General features: G+C 35.0%; 1 long non-coding RNA gene across 7 annotated transcripts in view; it reads right to left on the reverse strand.

Moving 5' to 3' along the window:
- Positions 1-753: 753 nt before the first annotated feature.
- The window catches only part of LOC122714268, a 110,126-nt gene continuing 95,819 nt past the window's right edge, over positions 754-15,060 (reverse strand). For 4 of the 7 annotated variants that reach the window (XR_006346615.1, XR_006346616.1, XR_006346613.1 and 1 more), the window contains 4 exons: positions 6,421-6,539; positions 5,694-6,332; positions 4,871-5,221; positions 754-4,685 (listed from right to left, as the gene is read on the reverse strand). This is a non-coding gene — a long non-coding RNA (uncharacterized LOC122714268). The remainder of the gene's footprint in view (positions 4,686-4,870; positions 5,222-5,693; positions 6,333-6,420; positions 6,540-15,060) is intronic. The other 3 variants (XR_006346614.1, XR_006346612.1, XR_006346611.1) reach the window with 3 other exon arrangements.

Here is a 15,060-nt window from a genome sequence, read left to right on the forward strand (position 1 = left end):
CCTTTACACATTTTTCATTCTGGATAAAAAATGGAAGGATAAACGTACTCGAATAATAAGATCTAGAGAAACATTTCGGCGGGGTAGGAAGAAAGACACGATGCGAAAACTCGACCCAGAACCAATGGACATTGAAGAGGGACAGTGGCACGCGCGTTACAGCATTCTCCGGAAGAATGGCAAAAAAGTATGAAACGCTACCGTACTTGGCAGCGACCACGAAACGAGTCGCTTGTTTTCGTTACTTATAACGATTACAACGGTACCGAGAGTACTACGATTCCAGTGCATCAGGCTTGTGGATTGAAGCCATTGGAACGCGGTGAAAACGAAAAAAAACCGGTATACACCATATTCGGTAACTGTTACCACGCTGCATCGACAACTCGTCAACGACTGGCGCGCGCGCACCTATGTGCTTGGAAAGTGCGCATACGTTCGTACGCTTCTCGAAAAAATCGCGCAAAAAAGTCTGACCGAATTGAGCGTATGCGCACGCCTGCGAACATTTTTTACTGTGAATAGATGACTCGGTGTCATCGAGCTTGTAAAATATCGTTGCGCAATATAAAGAAGCTTTTACAAGATTATTTACTGCATTGTAACGCACGAATCGACGATAGCTAATCTGAACAGATATAGATAACAAAATTTTAAGAGAAGGAAAAATAAAGTTATTTCAATAATTTAATAAGATATTATATAATGGATCAATTATAATAATTACGAATAAATGTTATTTAAACATTTTAAATAAACTTATTATTTAAAGTAACTTTACTCGAAATTTTACCTCAACTCTTAATCTGACAATCACAAATAAAAACAATTTTTTACAAAAATTCTTGATTTTCATAAAATTAAAAATCCATGTCCAATAACTAATCAGCTGATACAAAATGAAAATTATAAAATAATATCTTTTAACATTCGTCACAGTTCGCATTTGAACATTTGGGAAGCCTCATTATCATCGGATAGTGGATCGCAGGTATTGTTTATTTCCGAACACACGCACGCGTTGGCACATCAAAACAAGGACGAAAAAGGAAGCTACAGGTTTTCGAAGGTTTGTTCTGGTCAGGCCCAAAACGATCGGGAACGGTGGCTTGTTCGGTTTGTAGGTTCGTGTGCCACGGGGCCAGTAGGCTCCCCCTTACATGGAAAGTATTGGTGCGCACGCGCGAATCGTCTTACCTTGGCCACGGTCCCTCGTGCGAGTTTACACGTTAATCCATTCGTGCAAATTGCGCGCACGAATCATCCTATCGTTGCGTTTTTCAATTTCATCCACACCGTGCCTTTGCCAAACCCTATCTGATCTGCGCTCCTTCGAGGAACATCCTTCCAAAGATATTACCTCGCCTCTCTATCCTCTCTCGGTATGCCATTCATAGTTATTGGACGTCGATTTGAATTTCTAATTTTTCTTTCTTGCATGCCAGAAAAATAGATGAATATTTATTGAATTTGAATAATATTTTTTAATTCTCTAATTATAAATCCCAGCTGCAAATCTTGTTGCTATCTAATAATCGATTATAAAAATGCATATATAAACGATACATCAAATTTCCTTTCTTTATATCTTAATTTTTTCATCAAAAATATCAGATTCGAACAAGAATTCTAACAAGCGTTTAAAAGAAAGAAACACAAAACAAAATAAAAGAACACTAACCAACACAAGAACAACGTAGTACAAAGAGAGGATAAATCAACAGGAATTAGATAAGTAATTGACAAATAACTTTCTGTCCAAATTACCGGGGATGTCGACTCGACCATTAATTGGTCCTCCGGTAATTATGATACGTCGCGTATCGCACCCGAAAGCAGCCGCGTGTGCGTGCACGCTGACGATTCTACACTCTTGAGAACTTGATTGAAAAAAAAAAAAAAGAAAAAAAACAAAAACTGCCCCGTGCCCTTCCACCGAGAGGGACCACCTTGAGCATCCTCCTCTCTCTTTCTCTTATATTAATAATTACGCCGCCGAAACCTGTCCGGGTATATACACTGGTGCAGAGTACGCCGGGAGGAGCAACAGGCTGCTCGTTGCTGCTCGTCCAGGTACTCGTAATTGTCGGGCCCTCTCTTTCGATCCTCTCGCTGAATACCACACAAATACGCCACGAGTTTACCCGTGGAAACGAGCGAGAGGAGCGAATTCCAACCGAAAATCGAGCACGTGCTTTTTACGAGAATGTATAGGTACGCGTGTATGGTGGAGTCATTGGCGTAGGATCAAGACGTTCCGTATAGATTAGAGATGATGGATATTTTCATTCCAATATAACAAGATGATAATTTTATCATTTACAATTGGTAGGAACAGTATCAGATATCGATGGATGGAGAGCAATATAAATCGCCGCCGATTGATGAGTTTTATATCATCGATAGGATGACTGGTGCCTTTCGAATAACACAGATATCGATTAAGGATATCTCATCGCTCGTAAATATTCTTTCACGCTATGTTAATCTGTTTGTAAAACGTTTTTTTTTTTTTCTTTCTTTCTTTCTTTTGCTCGACATTCCTGTTGTTTCTTGCACGATGAAACGTCCTCCTTTGAAAATAAAAGAAATATATATATATATTGTCCGTAATTCTTTCACATCGTTTGCACGAGATTTTCTTTTTTGCTCGACATTCCTGTTTACCTCTTGCGCGATGCTGTACTCCTGGTTGAAAGTAGAAGAAACATTTGTCTATAATTTCAATTCTAAGCCTCTTTTTCAATTTAATCTTGAAAAAAAAATTAATTTTAACGCGCAAAGTTTACAGCATTCGCTTGATTTTCGTTATTCATTGATAATGACGATGACAAGCCGATCTAATAAAGCGTAATCAAGGTTTATAGTTACATGGAAAGAATCGTACAAAGGGAACACGAGCGCAAAAATCACGATATATCCCTGCAGGATTTCGATAAATCTTGATGTCATTGTCAAAAGGAGGGCGTGATTTCGGCAAAGTGGCTGCTACCATCGAAGCTGAGAATGGTTGGAATCGCAGTAAGCGGCCGATTGAATAGAATACCGCAAGAAAACCCCGTCTCTCCACGCTCCATAATTCCGCGGCTCGAGCCGTCTCTCTCTCTCTCTCTCTCTCTCTCTCTCTCTCTCTCTCTCTCTCTCTCTGTCTCTCTTTCTTTTTCTCATTTTTCCACCGCAAACTCGGCTTCCTTTTATTTTTCACGGTTTCTTCCCCCACATTCCCTCCTTCCCTCCGCCGCGTATCTCTGAGGGGGGTGACAAAGAGTCGCTGTCGAAGGAAGAGAATGAACCGATGAATGGTGGCGGTCAATGCCGAGGCGTGAGACCCCAGGACACCGTGGATTGTCCTCCGGGAGAAAACGACACAGAGAATGAATGGGGAAGAATGGGCTCCAAACGAGGCAAAGTTAGTCGACCTGAGGGTACCTGTACGGCAAGGGAAAGGGAGAGGCAGATTCACGAGAGGAAAAATGGACGGAGGAATCCGGGATCTCGACGTAAAAACTGCCCCTCCAATTGGAAATCGCGTTTCTTTCCCCCTTCTCGTTGCGATAATATTTTCCTAGGACTATACGAAAACTCGATACCCTCGATTTTGGATTCGTGCTGCGATCTCGTTTCTTCTCCACGACAAGTATACCGAGGATACTCTTCGATTCTTTTATCCATGGATTAACTGTTGCGACAAAGGCTCGATCGTATTCTCTCTTCCCTCTCCTGTAGATTTCTCTCTCTCTCTTTTCTTCAGGTAATTCAATAAAAGTAAATATTTTTAGGAGCTAATTCCATTAGCTCTATTCAATCGTTGGATGGATCTTGTTCTTCTTGATCTTGTTAAAATAGAGAATCACTTCAACTTTCTTTACTTTAGTCGAACAAAAGAATTTCTTGCTGTAAATGCAAGTTTTTAATTCCTTTTGACGAATTTTCTTTATTATCCTTGTGTTTTTAATATATTTATAGCCTATATAACCTATATAACTAAGATAACCTATATATAATATATATATATATATATATAATATACAATATATAATGAATATATATATGAATATATATAATATATATATAGGTTATCTTCGATAAATACAATTTGTGAATATTCTAATTGCGATGAGTTCTCTTTCCGTTGAAGAGTTGATCATGGAACGAAAGGGGGAAGCTATAAAGATTGAGCAGATTAGCTTTGTTGCAATATGAGCATCTTCTTAATTTTTTTTACAGATCAGTAGGCTCGGCTACGTTTTTTTAATCCATATAGCCTTTTTAAGACCCTTCCTGGACTTTCACGTTGTGTATATTTAGGCTGATATTAGGCCTTGCCAACTTCTATGCGGTTGCTTATTAACTTCCCTCTAGTATATTGCCTTCGTAGTACAGTCAACAACTGGATCCTCCGCGTTTATCGTGAATTATTTCTTTTTCCCCCGTCGTTTTTAATGGTTTCAGAAGCATGACTAATTTCTTCATGCCATATAAGATTGATAGGATAATTATAGTTCAAGTAGTTAATGTTGATTATTTTCGCAAGCATATCTCAATACAGGTATAATATAAAGTATTTATTTATAGTATCATCTAGGCTAAAGTTGCAATTTTGTTGAGATCGAGTATTAACTCTAGACTTCCTCATTTTAGAGTTATAATTTCTCATATAGCAAAGTAGATATTATTACGGAAATCTGAAATAAAACAAATGTAAATGTAATAAAACAATATGCTAAACTAATAATTTGAAAATGTTGGAAGAATTAACAGAGAGTGATAGAGAATTATTTTTCATGAATTTGGAAAATTTAAATATTGATAAAGATAATATCTTTCTTTTAAAAATAAACTTTACTTTTTTACTTTTTAAATTTTTAACCTTGTATTAATATCTTGTAAAATGCTTGAAAAGATTATAGATTCATGGAATTTCAAATATAAAAATACTACTGATAAAGTCTTCTTTGTCGTTTCGCAACTTTAAATCGTCCTTCTTCAACTTGTTCCAACATCAAGTACAGTGCAAAACGGAACATTACGTCACATGAGTACAATCGAGCTCCAGTCAAGCTGAATCGCGTTGTAATCGTAAAAGACGGCTAGCTAAGCAAATATTTATAGTCACTTCCTGCCTTGGGACTTTCTCACAGGCAAGGGATTCCAGTATATAGACGTAGGAAAATGATCTTCAAGGATCACCTCTTGGTAAATCGTTTTTACCGTGGAAGATCTACAAAAAAAAAATGAAATTCGATCAGCGTGACAAGCTTCATCAAAAATTCATAATCTTTATTTTAAATGGATAAAATACTTATAAACTATTGTTTATTTTATCTGAAAATCTGAATATCTTTGAAATTATATTTACATATTATACAATAATTATTATACAATAATTAAAATTATGCATACCTTTAATACTTACTTTAATAACCTTTAATAACGTTTTCAATATTTACTAGCTATTTAATTTATAACAATCATATATGATTGATAAAAGTTATACCATTAAATTGAATTAGCTCGTAACAAATGAACAGCATTTCTTTATTAAAATATGATTTTAAATAACAATAAGTAAATAATTACTGAAAAAATGTGAATGATTTATTTGTAAAGAAAAGTTAATTTTAATTCTACATTCATAATCTATCCTAATCAAAGTAACGATATATTATAAAATATATTATAAAATGATTTACTTTAAAATAAAAAATTCATTCTTTCAAAGTTTTGTGAATTGACAATTTCAAAGCGTTTCTCATTGTATGTATCTGAAAAAAAAAACCAGGCATTGAAATATTATACAAATCGTTAAAAGTGGTGTCAAAGGAAAGAAATGCATATCTTTTAATTATTATCTGTTCCTCGACTCCCGAAACCTGTGATTCTTTTTTATTCTGAGCTCCTTTTATTTTTTTGATGGTTGTTTAATACATCCAGTTTTTGCGACCTCCCAGGAAGAAATCCAGGTGGTCTGTGTATCTCTCGAGGTTGACTTTCTTCCATCCGGTATAGTAATATGCCGATTTCGATATCGACAAAAATAATAATTGAGATCGAGCAGTCGATAAATCGAGAAAAGATACGATGAGAAATATATCTTTCGACAAAGTTAGATTTTTCTTTCGTTACCTTTCTTTTTTTCTTTTTTTTTTTTTATACTGGCAAGCAACGATTAGAAAGTAATTAACGCCTCGATCGTTTGTACATCGTTAAATTGGACCCCCTGCAGCCACTACCCATCTTCAACCGGATACTCGATGTTTCAACGGGGGATCCTATTGTTTTCTTTGAACTGCTTTCTCATCATCCAAAGTAGATGAATCTCGTTAATAATTCTGACATATTTTTTATGGAAGAAATATGAATTATCGATTAAGAAAATCGTTTAAGAAAACATTACCAAGAGTTTAATATAATACGTACATCCACTGCATCGTCTACTTTCCAATGTTAATTTATTTTTCTTGCTTCTTTTATATAACGAAGAAAATTTTTCTTTTTTATTATATTCTGATCAAATCTGGAAATTCGATCGTTCCTACCTGAAAAAAATACAAATTAATTTTGTTACTCTTTTAGAATCTTTTATATCATGGTCATTGAATTAGTCTAGAATGAGATCTTTTTAAAAGGAAAATTTAACGAGTAATCCAACACGATGGTAAGATGGTTTTTCCGCAACAAAGGTTTAGGTTATATAGGGAATAATAAAAAAAAAAAAAAAAGGAAAAAGGAGAAGAATGACAGAACATTGGTGTTGTGTCCCCGCTTCTTGACAGTACTAGCAATGAAATGAAAGGGAAGGCACGGTAATTGAAGTTAAACGAGATAGCCAACCATTCATAGGTTACGGAATCACGACAATGAAGCTCGCTTTTCGTTGAACGGTTGCTTCGGGCGACAGACAATAGCTCTGCTGGAGTTTATACCGTTGGCGAGAAGTTACGTCGTAATACCGTGACCATTCTGCTATTTTTCTACGAGAAACACTCTCGCAAATTCCATTTTTCTCTTCACAAAATTGTTCTTCTTGATTTATGTTGATCGTCTTGAATTAAACTTTCCCCATTAATCAAAATCTTATGTATTCATTCGATTTAATTTAATTAATAATTAAAATTATGCATACGTTTAACTTACTTTAATAACCTTTAATAACGTTTTCAATTTTTACTTACTATTTAATTTATAATAATCATATATGATCGATGAAAGTTAAATCAAATCATTAAATGAATTAATGTAATAAATGAACAGTATTTCTTTATTGAAACATGATTTTAAATAACAATAAATAAATAATTACTGAAAAAATGTGAATGATTTATTTGTAAAAAAAAGTTAATTTTAATTCTACGTTCATAACCTATTCTAACCAAAGTAACGATACATTACAAAATATATTATAAAATGATTTACTTACACATACAGCATGTAGTATATTTTTAAGAATATATTTCCTTTATTATGTCTCTTTACACTACCATAATACTATTTAAATATTTTCTGAATTATAATTTGTATGCGTTTCGTATCCTTACTTCATAATCCGTTGACATTTTACCCAATAAGTTACGAAGAAAATAATTAAAATAATTTTCAATGATCAACGCCATCTCGCGTTTGGATACTGGAAGCTTCGACTTGTTACTAGCATAGCAGAATATACGAGGAGGTATGCGAATCGTATGACGTCACAGACAAGGTACGCAACATTGTGCGAGAAAGATAACAAGCATTTTTACTTTATCGCATGGAAAATTCATTAATTATTCGTTTTCTACTTAAAATTTCAAAACTTTTACACTCATATCTTAAAGCTAGAAGTTCAGGCATGTTTCCTGTATCAATTTTATTGTGAAATAGCTTTCTATTAATTATTTATATTAATGATTAATATATCGTAATTTCTAATACATCGAGACGCCATATTGAAAATTAATTAATTACGCATTTTCTAAACAAAATTTATGCACTTTTAAACTTGCATTTTAATGCTAGAAGTTCAGACAAGCTTCTCTTATCAATTTTAACGTGAAATTTTTATTAATTAAATATTTATTAACAATTACGCATTAATACATTGTAATTTCTAATACATCGAGACGCCATATTGAAAATTAATTAATTACGCGTTTTGTAAACAAAATTTATCCACTTTTAGACTTGCATTTTAATGCTAGAAGTTCAGACAAGCTTCTCCTATCAATTTTAATGTGAAATTTTTATTAATTAATTATTTATTAACAATTACGCATTAATACATTGTAATTTCTAATACATCGAGACGCCATATTGAAAATTAATTAATTACGCGTTTTGTAAACAAAATTTATGCACTTTTAGACTTGCATTTTAATGCTAGAAGTTCAGACAAGTTTCTCTTATCAATTTTAACGTGAAATTTTTATTAATTAATTATTTATTAACGATTTTTATAAGGAGAATTTTATTTGCAAATCCCCTTTCTTTCGTCGAGTTATAAACAATTAGTTTTTTCATTTAAACAAAAATAAAATTGCGAGTAAAATTTATATGTGAATATAGTAGTGGAAGTAACGTTTCAGATTCGTGTAATTATATTTATAAATAAATGCAGCAATAATAATAAATTAATGAAAAATACGTCGCGTACGAATGACGTCAATCCGATGTTTACGCAATAATCGATTAATAAATGATTAATTGAAAAGAACATCGAATTAAAATTGACACGAGAAATTTGTCTGAAGCTTCAGCTTCATGACACATTCTCGAAAGTATCGAAATTTCAATTGAAAAACGAATAATTAATTAATTTTCAATACGGCGTCTCGATGTATTTAGAAATTACGATAGGTTAATAATTAATAAATAATTAATGGAAGAATTTCGTATCGAAATTGATATGAGAAATTTGTTTAAAGTTCTAACTTTAATATACAAGTCTAAAAGTATATAAATTTTTATTGAAAAAGTAATAATTAATGAATTTTTAATATAGCGTGGTCGAAGTGGTGGGGGGTATTAGGAACCGTATAACCAAAAATAGTGGCTCGTCTATTCTGTCCTTCTCGCACGATGTTGTTCTCTTTCCCCCGTGACGTCACGAATACCTCCTTGCACATTCTGCTATGCTAGTAACGAGTCGAAGCTTCGGTGATCCAAACGCGAGATGGCGTTGATCACCGAAATTTTTATCCTTGTCTAACTTATGGATAATACAATACTCCGCTGTCATTTACAAGAGAAGAAACGCGGCAGAAGAAATTCTAACGTTCAGAAATAATTGTTTGAAAAGTTTCACATGGGTTTAAGAAAATTAAGAAGAGGGAATTAGTTAGAAGAAAAGGTGAAAATAAAAGACAAATATTCATAAGGTATGATATAAAATCTTTACGTTTTTTTTCAAGAAATTTCTTCGTTTCAATTTTTATAATTTTAGAAAAAAATTATTCCAAAGAAAATACGTGATATTTTCTTTGAAATTTACACTTATCTCGCACAGTGTATCTAAAACTGAAGCAAGACATCACGCCACGTCTGTCTGAGCGCGACACATTCACACCAAAGATAGACTTGGCGATACAAAGCGAAAGATAACAAGATCGATACTCCAGTTTCTGACTTCTCGACTGAACGAACTCCCGCGGTGACTATACCACCTCGCGCTATACTGGCTAAGAACCACGTGTGTGTCTCCGCCAACAGATCGAGATCGACTGATTCCTTCTCTCGAACGCAAGACAAAGGCAAAGGCTTCGTAAACAATGTCCCACTGCGATCGTGTTTCAAGAGATGACCGATGACCTTATTCGTTTTGACATTGGCCAATGAAAGATTCCCAAGGACTCGGATAAAATCTCTAACCCTGCCTCGGTTTACGAGCACAGCTACAGAATGAATCCAAGAGAATGATTTAAATAACGAAGATGGAGATTATCAGCCACTGTATCTGTTCCGGTCCGATAATAAACATCGTCCTCGAAATGTTTTATATATATATATATATATATATATATATATATACTCGTACTTGAAATTAAGAGATCGTGAAGTGTACGATTCCATTATTATCTACAAATTTCTTTTTACTTATCATGGACATAAACCCATTAAAAAAATAACTAGTTAAAAATTTCGAATATATTGTATAACAAGCATTTTATTCGTGGATAATTTTGATTGTTTACCATTACAATTATTATTATATTTTGAACGATAAATTATCGAAATAACTTTATTCGTAACTTTGACTTCGAAATTTTGATTTTTGATAAAAACCAATGGTAAATCTGTCACGAGATCACGAAATCAGTGGCCGACGATCATTTTTAGAAGTACGTCGTAAAATGTTGTTCTAAAAGAAACACGGACGGTTAGCCATAGGTAGAGATGATTCTATCTATGCGCCAGCATCTCTCGCGCGTCGAATTCCTGGCGAAACGAGAGGAATCCCGAGGAAGCCGTTCCTCATCACGACCACCCACGACATTCGTCGTGGCGAATTCGTAAGGGCACAAGTTTCCCCTATCCCTTCTCGTCTCCCTCCCCCCTCCCTCTTTCCCCTTTCTTTGCCCTTTGCTCCATTCAACTCTTGGAAAAACTGGTCGCTAAAATGGAATCGAAGTGGAAAGGAACGACGACCGCCCGCGAGGATCGCTCATGAAAACGGCCCCCCTTTCTATCGTGCCCCCGAGGGATGCTTTTCACGATCACTTCCGGCACACAAGAGGCGACGATTTTATTAAGTCTAACGCGCGCCTCTCCTCGAAGTAAATTCACTGTTATTCGAAATCCAATTTTTCTGATATTTTTTCGATATTTAGAAAAATTTTTATTTCGAATTTTTAATAGAAAAAAAAAAAAGAAAAATTCTCGTCTCGTTTCTTCTAGAAATAATGCTCTCTCAGCTTTGGATCTAGACACGGCGGACGGATAGAAGTTTCGAAAAAATAAAACTCGCTTTTAATTATTCGAGCGGGTGTAGTTGGCGGGCATGTACACGCGTCGACGGCGAGCCGTGATCGCGAAAGGAAGAGCGGAATATATTACAGCCTCGTTTCCTTTCGACCTGCCACTCGGTTAAAATCTCACTTTCGAGATAAACGACGAGTAAAACACCGCTGAAACCGAATACTCGTATAAATTACAGCGACAATCCCAATTAACGTATCATTCTCCTTGCATCATTTTTTCCGGAAAATCGATCGTATTCCTTATATAAAAAAAAAAAAAAAAAAAAAAGAAAGAAAAGAAGGGACAATTATTCCATTCCAATCGAACCATCCTCGTAGATTTTTTTATATTGCTTCTATCCCCGATAAATTCGAAACGATGAAACGAGAGTTCGTATTTTTCGAAGAAAAATTATGAAGTCTCGTTATCGATAAGATATAACATAAATCCTTTAAAGTAGTCTACCTACTTATTTTAAAACTTGGTATCGAACAGGTATCGCTTGTTATTTACCACTTTCCATCGTGTCACAATCAGGATCAATTTGATCGCACGGGGAAACTTCGAGTTCGACAAGAATTCGCTAAAATTAAAAAAAAAGAATTACACGTCACGGTATCCAACAAGATTACACGTCTCCTCTTTATCGACCCGATTTCGTTGATCCTCGTCGATACTTTTCCAAGAAGAAAATACAAAGAGAAGGAAGAAAAATAAAAAAAAGAATAAAAAGAAGATGCAACGTCACATGAATGCATTTTTTTTTTTGCGAAACGGATAGGAGGAGGTGTGCGTATGGTGAAATTGAAAAAAACCGAAAGACGTGCATCTCGGGCGAAATTGCACGTATTGCTCGTTTCTTATTTCTGCTTCGTTTAACATGACAATTTAGCTTCGGGCTACGGTTTACGCTAATAAGCACTCGGTGCAACAAAGTTGAACCACAAGCGAACGATTAAAACTGGTGAGAAAATGTATCGTGACGGAAACACGCGTGTGAAGAATTTTTTGTTTCGTTGTTTGAGAATTGACTAAGATTTTTTTTTTTTTTTAACGAAAAATCTTTAACGAGAAATCGTTGACAATTTTTTCTTTTTTTTTTTCTAGCGAATTTTCGTCGAAATTAAGATTTTATATAACAGGAAGGTATACAGGTGAAGAGGAGTTGGCACGGTTCTTCTTTGGATAAATGTATTTCTTTTATTTTCTTATAGCCGAGATGTAAGTCCATTGAATGTTCCTATATCGATATCCTTGAGAGATTCGTTTCAGTTAACATCGAGTTAAAATTAATATCCGCTTGATTAATCTAAAATGCAACGAGACAACGAAAAAATAATTCGTTTAATGAAACGTAAAATTGCGAGATTCCATTAAGAACATTATCTGATATAAATAATACTCGATGCGAAAATATCGATCAGCTTTCTGTTTCTCACAATTCGAGCTTGATAAATAGCCATCTTATAACAAATATTTCCAAGATCAAAGAAGCGTTCTATGCTTGAATCACTCGTATCCCCTTATAGACTCCTGGTATCGTTCGAGCCGAGAATTCAATCCGTCGGATTGCATAATGAAACGGGGAGGGGGGGGCGGGAGGGGCATCGCGAGAATTTCGACACCCTGTTCGTAATAAATTGCGGACAAGATCGAAAGGAACACGATCGTCTAAGTTGTTTTTTTTTTCTTTCTTTTTTTTTTTTTTCCCTCCTCTACGCTACAACGCTACAACGCGCGTTAAAAGATTAAAAGAAAGCGAAGAGAGTGCGAAGAGAGTTCCTCGAAGAGAGGGGCCTCTCTTGTCGCCGTGTGTTATAAATCTCGAAATTTAAATCCAATTTAACGCGGGCTGGAGAGGTAGTAACAAGGCGCGACGAGTGTTGTCGGTTGTTCCTTTCCAAGGAGATCGTCGTTGCCGGCTAGACGGATCTGCATCCGTGTGTTCAACGTAGGCCCCGTGGAAGCTGGTCCTTTCGACTCGTTGCACCGGTAAGGCAAGTCCGCGATTCGATCGTTCCGCGTACGCGGCTCGACGACTCTCCTCGCCGTTCATCCTCGTGTTCCTCGTCTGGTCGGGCGTCATCGATGCGGATAAGAGGATTTACTCGAGCCTCACCGTCGCGTTTCCAAGTAACGCGTGCCTACATTACCCCTCTAACGTAATAAATACCGATTCGATCAATTTTCTAAATTCATCGTGTTCTAAAGTTTCTCGATTCTTGAGATTTACTCGATCCAATTCTTCGTTTCGTTTTGCAATTCGATCGACAATTATTTCGACAAATACTTTTCCGCCGCGAGCTACAACGTATAAGCAATAACGGTTAAGCGTTATGTTCGACAATATTATTCCATGATTCCACTATTTAACGATCCTCGAATGATACAGCTCTTGAAAAACGTGTTTTCTTTCGCGACACTTTTAAAAGTGCGGTGAGAAAGGGCGGAGTCTTCTCCCCGTTTTTGCGGTTTCAGAGCAAATAACCAGCCGGGATTCGCGGTAACTTTTCCAACGCTCGAACTTCTTTCTTTCGTTGTTCCTCGGTTTTTCGAGAGACCGCAGAGAACGTAAATCAAGCGAAATCGGTGAATCGTTGAGTGGATCGCGCGAATTGTGGTCAACGTAAAATGTGTATATATATATATATATACACATGTGTAAATTACGCGTCACAAATTGTGTCTTTATTTTAAACGATAAATATAGATTTTAAAAGAGAGAAAGGAGAAACTCGGATCCTTGATATATCCCTTTTAACAAAAAAAAAAAAAAAAAAAAGAAATCTAGAGAAAAAGAAACCAAACGATCCTGGAAATTTTAGGCGGATTTGTAAAATGATGAATTTTTTTTTTTCAAATTATACAGCCATCGGAGGCAAAAAAAAAAAAAAAAAATTTGTCGAGAAGTGTCGAAATACCTGCTGGCGTAATGGTGGAAACGAAAAGGCGGCTTTGTATCGAGCGACAATGCCCGATTTGTGTCGTGAATTTACTTTTCCTATCAAGGCAATGATTGACCAAACGTGGCGATAACAAGATAGAAGGCCGATAAATAATATCGTTCTTTGTGCTTCACAAAGATCAGATTTTTCAGTAGTTTTACGATCACCGCAATCCCGTTTATTTCCTCGATGTTTATAACATTTTTAAACAAAAGAAAAGATAGGAAAACGATTTAAAAATTTTAAATATCATTTTCCGTTATCTTCAAACTTGAAGATCGATGCCTATCCTCTAGGGATTTGTACCTAGGACTACTCTGTTCGGATCCGTTAGAATAGGTTAGGTTAGGTTAGTAACCTGTGGCTACCTGAACAAGAAACAATACCACTTGTTGCGATTTGTTTATTGAAGATCAATTTTTCACGATCGAAAAACGTTGGGTACCGTTATCATGCAACAATGAACAATTGTCAAGGAATTTTCTTTCGGCCCGGCCCGGCAAGAATCTACAAATCGTACCTGTCTTCGCTGTCAACTGTTCCGACACTACGGTCGTAATTTCTATCGACCGTAATTCGAATTCATAAATCAATATTTTACACTTGTCCAAAGAAAATCGTTCTTTATTCCGTTCAATCGTTCTTTGTTTTCATCTCGCGTTATACACGGCACGGTTCAACTATCGTAATACGCGTTCGATTTATACGATACGAGAGATATATCGGTAAGGAAGATTTCGCGAGAAAAGAAGATTACGTTACGTTACAAGGGGAATAATGAGAATCTGATATAACGTTGTTCAATATATTTAACGATTTATTGTTTATTTTATATATATATATATATGTATATTTATATATATATATATTTAAGAGGCACGAGTTTGATAAAACTTTTTCAACATTTTTTTTTTTCCATTTTTTTTTTAATCCAATGTGAACGTTGAATGAATTCTATCCCATTTCATTATCAAAATAATCTCGTTATAAACAATATTTACAATAATATTACAGGTTATTATAATACAACTCGATATTATACAATTTCATGAAAATATTTAAATAATTATTCGAATCGATATATAAATAAACTTTAACGAAGCTTTTTTTTTTTTCAGTATCCATCGAATTGTCAACATCTCAAAACGTTAATAACATTTGTATAAAATTTACAACAAAT

This window comes from Apis laboriosa, unplaced genomic scaffold (genome assembly GCF_014066325.1).
Source record: "Apis laboriosa isolate Shangri-la unplaced genomic scaffold, ASM1406632v1 scaffold28_cov147, whole genome shotgun sequence".
Classification (NCBI taxonomy): Eukaryota; Metazoa; Arthropoda; class Insecta; order Hymenoptera; family Apidae; genus Apis; species Apis laboriosa.